Source organism: Ursus americanus, chromosome 19 (assembly GCF_024610735.1).
Source record: "Ursus americanus isolate L20-20 chromosome 19, mUrsAme1.1.p, whole genome shotgun sequence".
Taxonomy (NCBI): Eukaryota; Metazoa; Chordata; class Mammalia; order Carnivora; family Ursidae; genus Ursus; species Ursus americanus.
Genome location: NC_142145.1, coordinates 46,778,041 through 46,785,683, shown reverse-complemented (window position 1 = coordinate 46,785,683; position 7,643 = coordinate 46,778,041). Strand labels below are relative to the sequence as shown.

Sequence of the window (7,643 nt, the reverse complement as noted above, 5' to 3'; positions counted from 1 at the left end):
CTTGTTCCTCTTTGTCGGGATTGATTTGGCTATCTGTGCTCTTTCATAGTTCCACATGAGTTGTAGAACTTTTTCTAATCCTGTAAAATTGTCATAGGGATTTTGATAGGGATTGCATTAAATTTATAGATTGCTTTAGGTAGTATGGACATTTTAGTAATATTACGTCTTCTTTTTTTTTTTAAAGATTTTATTTATTTATTTGACAGAGAGAGAGACAGCCAGCGAGAGAGGGAACACAAGCAGGGGGAGTGGGAGAGGAAGAAGCAGGCTCATAGCGGAGGAGCCTGATGTGGGGCTCGATCCCAGAACGCCGGGATCACGCCCTGAGCCGAAGGCAGATGCTTAACCGCTGTGCCACCCAGGCGCCCCAATATTACGTCTTCTAATGTTTAAACATGGGATGTCTTTCCATTTGTTTATGTCTTCAATTTCTCTTAGCAATATTTTGCTAAATATTTCTTTTTGATATTACTTTAAATGTTACTATTTCTCTAATTTCCTTTTCAGAGTGTTTGTTTTTAGTGTATAGGAACATAACTGATTTTTATATGTTGATTTTATGTCCTGCAACTTTACTGAATTCATTTATTTGTCCTAGCAGGGCTTGTGTGTGTGTGTGTGTGTGTGAGTGTGTAGTCTTTAGAGGTTTCTATATATAGTATCATGTCATCTGCAAACAGGGACAATTTTACTTTCCACAGAGTTTATTGAAGGCAGATCATTGCATAATAAAGTTGGTATCATAAATCACGGAGGAAAGAATAGTTTGTTCAATAAACTGTTGGAATATTTGGCTATCCATTTGTCAGGAAATATCGATTTGTTAGGAAATGTTCTCAAACCATACACCAAAATAAGTTCCAGGTGAGTCAGCACTGAAATGTAAAACAGTCAACCCTAAAAATTCTAGAAGAAAATATAAATGAATGGGAGGGGCTGAAAGGCAGAAGCCATACAGTTTTAAAATGACAATGCAAAAACGAATGCATTTCAAAACCACTGTAAGCAAGAACAAACGTCAACAAAAATCTCAAGGAGAGCTGCAACTTTCACAGTGGGAAAAGGATCAATATCTTTCATAAAAAAAGAAATTTTATAATTACTGCAGTGGACAAATTTCCAATAGTAAATTGTGCAAAGGACATGAACACATGTCACAGGACAAGAGTACCAGCGACAGTGAAAATGTTCTATTCTACTAGCAGTTAGAGAAATACAAATCAAAGCAACATCAACAGATTCTTCCCAATTGTGAGGATGAGGACACAGAGGAGGAAATGACAGGTCAGCTGGGATGGGGGTGGGGTGGGTAGGGAAGTCAGGAGGCTGGAGATAGAGGTAGGGAATGCCTCCAGACAGGTGGAACTATAGAGAAAGGCAAATCATGCCGGGCTTCTTTGGGATGTGATTCGTAGTATAGTGAAGTTAGGTAATTGGGTGATAGAAGAGACCAGAAAGATACAGAGGAAGTTTTCAATAGTGAGTTTTATTATTTTCTTAAAATGCCCTATTGATTTTCAGGGGTTGCCCAAGAATAAACAAAACCCAACACATTCACACACAATGTAGAATGATCAAAACAAAACAAAACAAAAACAACAATAAAAAACCAATCAAAATATGCAGTTTCCCAGAGGTTTTTTGTAGAGTTTTTAACTAAAAGATGAAAAATCTATCTTTAAGGCATGGTTTTGAACCCAAAAAACAGTGGGTGGACTAGCTCACACCCACGGTGTGTTGGTTCCACTCCCAGAGCACCTAATGCCGGATCCCCAATCACTGCTCTCCAGGCGCCGACAATCTTCAGGCCATACTAGTCGGTGGATCATTTTCTTTCACAGGAGCATTTGGGTGCCATCTAAGAGCTCAAAGAATAAAAGCCACTCATGAAAGAGTGAATGTTCTTCGAAGTTCATTCAAAGTTCATTTTCAGCATGTTATTTCAGGGGACAACTTTATACCCGCAGTAATCCGGAAAGAAGCCAGCAACTTCTAAAAGTTTTCTGAAGGCAACAAGTATGGGGAAGAGAGAGATACGATGAGAGTGAAGAAAATAAATGAGAACCACCACAGAGATGTCAGTGCTGGGAAATTTCTCTTCCAGACTGGCGTCGCAGGAGTCCGCTGCGTGTTTCTGGGTGGCCATGCCCTGATGGCAGATATCCCGCGGTCGGAGATGCAGTGGATTTGTAAGGCAGGTTTCTGTGTTTGGCCACTGACAATCCTGTGTGGATATGGCCCAATCAATTTCCTTTCTGGTAGTAGATTGTTGCTACTTTTCCCTTCTTTTCGAGGTGCTTTACAATAAATTAGGTGAATTAACCGCCTAGGCATTCATGGTGCTACGAGAAGAATCTCATCGAGCTCTCCTGAGGATTCTTTCAAAATTCCTCAAAATCAGGATGTCCTCATTCTTTAACAGCAGCTTTTCACATTCACAGCTCTGTCTCGGAAATTAAATTCAGCCTTGCAAAGAAGCATTCTCTCTTTTCAGTAAGGGACGTATTATATGGGCCTGTTTATATTGATAGTTCAAAGCCAGATTGGCCCAAAACTTCCAAACGATTCTTTTTTTTTTTTAAAGATTTTATTTATTTATTTATTTATTTATTTATTTATTTATTTATTTATTTATTCGACAGAGATAGAGACAGCCAGCGAGAGAGGGAACACAAGCAGGGGGAGTGGGAGAGGAAGAAGCAGGCTCATAGCAGAGGAGCCTGATGTGGGGCTCGATCCCACAACGCCGGGATCACGCCCTGAACCGAAGGCAGACGCTCAACCACTGTGCCACCCAGGCGCCCCTCCAAATGATTCTTAACTGTTTATTGAGAATGTGTCAGAGACAATAAGCTACGCATCCTGACCTCTATCTCAAGGGTTTATAGAGAAAATTTCACAAGATTCTGCCTCTCCAATTCCAGCACGGCAATATTGAATGATGGCTCGAAGACCGATTTCAATGTTCAATTTCAAAAGCCAGCTTTGCCGAAGTATTCTCCTCACTTCTATAGCACCCACATAACTGCCTTGAAGATTAGAAACAAACCTTGCTCTCTGTGACTTTTCCGTAGCTAACTGTGACAAGAATATATTAAGCACGTAATAAACATTTGTTATAGATTGAACCTGTGGGAGCAATAATTGCTTTTCTTGAGTACCTGCATATTTCAGGCCAAGTGAAATCCTGGATTTACCCACCCTCTTCCAAAAGAAACAACCATTGTGGTAAGATATTTGGATTAATAACATCATTTCATGTTTTAGTTTGCATAGAGCTCCCACTCCATCAGTACACTGTGCAACAAAACCTCCTTATAATGTTTTCCAGAAGGCCAAACTTATTCAAACATGAAGAATTAAGTCCGGTCGATTGTAAGCTACTCCCAGAAGTTAGTTAGAACTTTGTGAAATTTCTTTATTAATGGCATTGAATTCATTCTCCGTCAGCTAGAAAATACATCACCTTCCTCTGAACAGCCAGCAACAGATTATTCGCTAGGTCTGAAATAATCTAATGAGAGAAGATACGGAAGTTAAGTGAAAAAAAAGCAATATGGCTAACTGAAAAATGCTTATTTTATGAAATCTTAGATTTTAGTGACTTAAAATATTTCCTATATACAAAGATTGGCATCTGAAGGGTTTATTCCTACTGTAAAAAGCTGTGGAGACAGCAAATATACCATTTTGTGTGTGTGTGTGTTTTAAAGATTTTATTTATGTAACAGAGAGAGAGGAAGAGAGGAAGAGAGCACAAGCAAGGGGAGTGGAAGAGGGACAGGGAAAAGAAGACTCCTGGCTGAGCAGGGAGCCTGATATGGGGCTCAATCCCAGGACCCTGGGATCATGACCTGAGCAGAAATCAAAAGGCAGATGCTTAACCAACTGAGCCTTAGGCACCCCCAAACGTACTGTTTTGATTGATAAGGCAACAAAGGCTCACGAAGACCAGAGGTTTAGGGTGACCAGCTGGGCTGAAGTGTTTTTCTGAGAAGCAGAACTTTTGGTGCTAAGGCTGAAAAAGTCCCTAGCAAACCAGTATAGTTGGTCACCCTAGCACAGAGCACTAACAGGGAATCCTTACCCTTGGGTTTTAGCCCCAGCCCTACCTGTAGGTTAGTCCCGCCCTTGGCGACAATATGGAATCCTCTTTCCTCTGGGAGATGACAAGGATTTGTTCACCTTGGTGGTATTAGGACTTCACACTGGAGCACAGAAGAAGGGGGGCCTGTGTCCAGGGAACTGACAGTGCAGAAGCCTCCACACACATTCACTCATTTAATCAACTCACCCCTCATGACGACTCGATGGGTTAAGTATTTGTGATATTGTGATCATAATAAGAAATATAGATTCGGTCTTTGTCCGTATTCCTGGGAGCACAGAACTCCTAAAACCCTTGGGATTTCCTAAATAAGAAGAATGGAAAACGTGTCTTTTGTTATGTTAATGCGCTGACTTTCAGAAAGCCCCTAGGTAACCTAAGGATGCGACTGGTCACCAGAAACCAACAAGTAATCAGAGATTGGAACTTTTGGTTCCACCCCTTGACTTCTGAGAAGGGGAGAAGGTTAGAGAGTGAGTTCAATCACCAATGGCCAGGGACTTAGCTAATCGCGCCTATGTAATGAAGCCTCCGAAACACCCAGTAAAGGACACGGTTCGGAGAGCTTGCAGGTGGGTGAACAAGTGAGCCCTCGGAAAGCACGAAAGCTCCCGGCTTTCCCTATACCTTGCCCTGTGCGTCTCCTCCACGTGGCTGAGCCTCGCTCATTGCCTCTTACAATCAACTCGTAAACATAAGTAAAGCCGCTCCGAGTCCTGTGAGCCTCTCCAGCACATTAATTGAACCCAAGGAGGTGGGAACCTCCGATCTCTAACCCACCGGTCAGAAGCACAGGTGACAGCTTGGACTTGTGATTGGCATCTCAAGTGGAGGGGGGGAGAGGGGAGGTAGTCTCGTGGGGCTGAACCCTTAACCTGAGGGACCTGACACCATCTCCAGGTACATAGTGTCAGAATTGAGTGGGATGGTAGGACACCCAGCTGATGTTGGAGGATTGCTTGGTAGGGTGAAAAAAGAAACACACGCACACACATCGGAATTGGTGTCGGAATCAAAGTGGTATTCTCATGACTCCCATCTTTTGTGAGAATATGAAGGAAAACGAGGTTAAGTAAAGCTTGGTTGGGTGGGAGGATTCACTCAATCAGAGCAGTGAGCTGATAGATCATAGCCGTCCCACCCTTGGCCGGTCTTTCCTGAGAACCCCGGGGGCTCCTTTGGAGATGGCAGGGAGAAATCTCAGAAGCCAAATCTGGTGCGGGTTCCCTTGGTGTTGACTGACCACACTTGCGTCCTCACAGAGCTGTGAGGAGCTGCCCTGTGGGAAGATCCCACGCTGGGTCTCAAATAAGAAAAGTCCCTGTTTCAGGGTGTGCGGCCCAGTGTGTGCCCTGCAAAAAGGTGACATGCAAAAGAAAATTCAAGACAATCAGCTTTTTCATACAGAACTTGAACACTTTCAACCCAGAGTGTGACTGGCCCACAGCCGAGAGCCAGAACCTCGCAGAATGAGGAGGCCAGGACTACTCACTATTTAACCCGCTGGGGAGCCGGGGCTCAGAAACCCCCTGGGCAGAGACTCCCCCCAGGAAAATGCAGAGCAGGAGAGGGAAGCCCAAAGGAGGAAAGGAACAAAGGTTAGTCCTGCTGGCAGGGAGAAGATAAAGTTGGGGGTGGAGAAGGAGAAAGGTAATGTCAGCCAAAGGCAATAAACAGGCCTTCCACAAAGTGCCTAGAGTAACACTGGGGAGCCGAAGGAAGTTAGCCCATTAATAAAGGAGAAGGGAAGGAAATGACTGCTTCAAGAATGTCTGGGGCACTCAACTATTTAAAAATATTTTTAGTAGGAAAACTAAAGGGGCCCTGCAGAAAGAGCAGGGGATCGGCCTGAACCTGACAGGCCTAAGAGCTAATAATGCTAAGTGAGGACAGCTGAGAGAGCCAAGTAGCCAGGGGCCCGCCTGTCAGACAGGTGAGATAAAGGAAGCTGTCATCTTAAGGAAAAATCTGGCAAGCCTGTCATTTCCTTGGGGGGGAGACATCATAGTAGCAAGAGGATAGGCCTTGCAGGGGTGTGGATATGCCAGGTTTGAGTCCTCTCCCTGGTCCTAGACTGTGCACTTCCAAGTTTCCTCGTCCAGAACATGAAGCTATGAACTTTCCTTCATTTCCTTCGGCGCAGGTTCTCGGGGGGAACACAGGAGAGCACAAGAAGGATCCATAAATGGCAGCCGTTGGCCTTACCAGGTCCATGACCTCTTCTCCATAAAACCCCAAATCCAAAAATCTGAAAACCAAAAAGATTTCGATAACTCATGTGGCAACAACAATGTCATCTGAACTTATTTGACGGTCCAGAGGCACCTGGGTGGCTCAGTCGGTTAATCGTTGGACTCTTGATTTCGGCGCATGTCATGATCTCAGGGTTGTGAGATCAAGCCCCTGTCCGGCTCTGCGCTGGGTGTGGAGCCCGCTTAGGATTCTCTTTCTCCCCCTCCCCCGCCTCTCCTCCTCCTAAAAAAATAAAATAAAATAAAGTTATTTGACAGTCAAAACTAACCTGAACCGGTTATTATATTTTATATTTACATTGTTTATTATATTATTTTAATATTTATCCTATTAATCATATCATATTATTTACATTTTTATGATACCTGACTATATTTTATATTTATTGCACTTAGTGTGAATATATATTTAGCTATGGGAATATTAATGTGTTTAATTAGTGGGTGCTGCTCCCAACCCCAATGGGAGTTGTCACATAATATACAGTATACGCACATTTCTTCCCTGAAATCTAAACAACTCTGAATCACTTTGGTTCAAAGAGTTTTGGAGAAGAGCATATGGACACACACCTTGGTGAGTCTCAGACCCCCCCCCCCATTAGGAACAGCACAGCTCTGGCATGCAATCCTGACCTTATAGCCCAAGTGGGGGATCGACCACAGAATAAGTTCCTCCCAAATTCCGTGAGGCCTTGACTCTGCCAGCCCCGCTCAAGAAAATGGCAGGGGGGAGCCTAATTTATTAGCTGTTAATGTTGTCACACAACAAACTTGATCTCCGAGTTGCAAAAACCCCGTTGGAAGAGGTAAAAATGTAAAGCGATCATAATGACCAAAGCGTTAAGCCCAGAAAATATATGAGTTTCATGGGAAGAAGTTTCCAGAAGTCAGAATGACGCCTGAAGCTCTGAACTTTTTCTTTTTTTAAAGTACTAGTTTTATTCAGCATTAGGTTCTTTTTCTGTTGTGGTTTAATTTCAGTCTCAAAAAATGCAGCCAGCACTTTGAGCACACACGCATATCGTAAGTCAGCTGAAAATGTGGCTATACAGATCACGGGGAGGAATATGCTCCGACTGGGCGGTCAGGACTTGGGGGGAGGCAGGTGAGGCTGGCCGAGGGGAGGGAAGAACGTGCTCACCGAGGAACCAGGCAGGGTGAAATCGGTGCAGAGGAAGGAGGTGTGTGTGAAGAGAGGCACCTTCACCCCTGCCGACTTGCCTGGGGCTTCTCGTGAACGGGTGCGTGGGTGTGTATGGACACGTCTGTGTGCTATG

General features: G+C 43.8%; 1 long non-coding RNA gene across 24 annotated transcripts in view; it reads right to left on the bottom strand.

Annotated features, from left to right (window-relative positions):
- Positions 1 to 1,470: 1,470 nt before the first annotated feature.
- LOC123781975 (uncharacterized) overlaps positions 1,471 to 7,643 on the bottom strand; it is a 411,220-nt gene continuing 405,047 nt past the window's right edge. For all 24 annotated transcript variants that reach the window (XR_015727736.1, XR_015727735.1, XR_015727738.1 and 21 more), the window contains one exon: positions 1,471 to 6,586. This is a non-coding gene — a long non-coding RNA (uncharacterized LOC123781975). The remainder of the gene's footprint in view (positions 6,587 to 7,643) is intronic.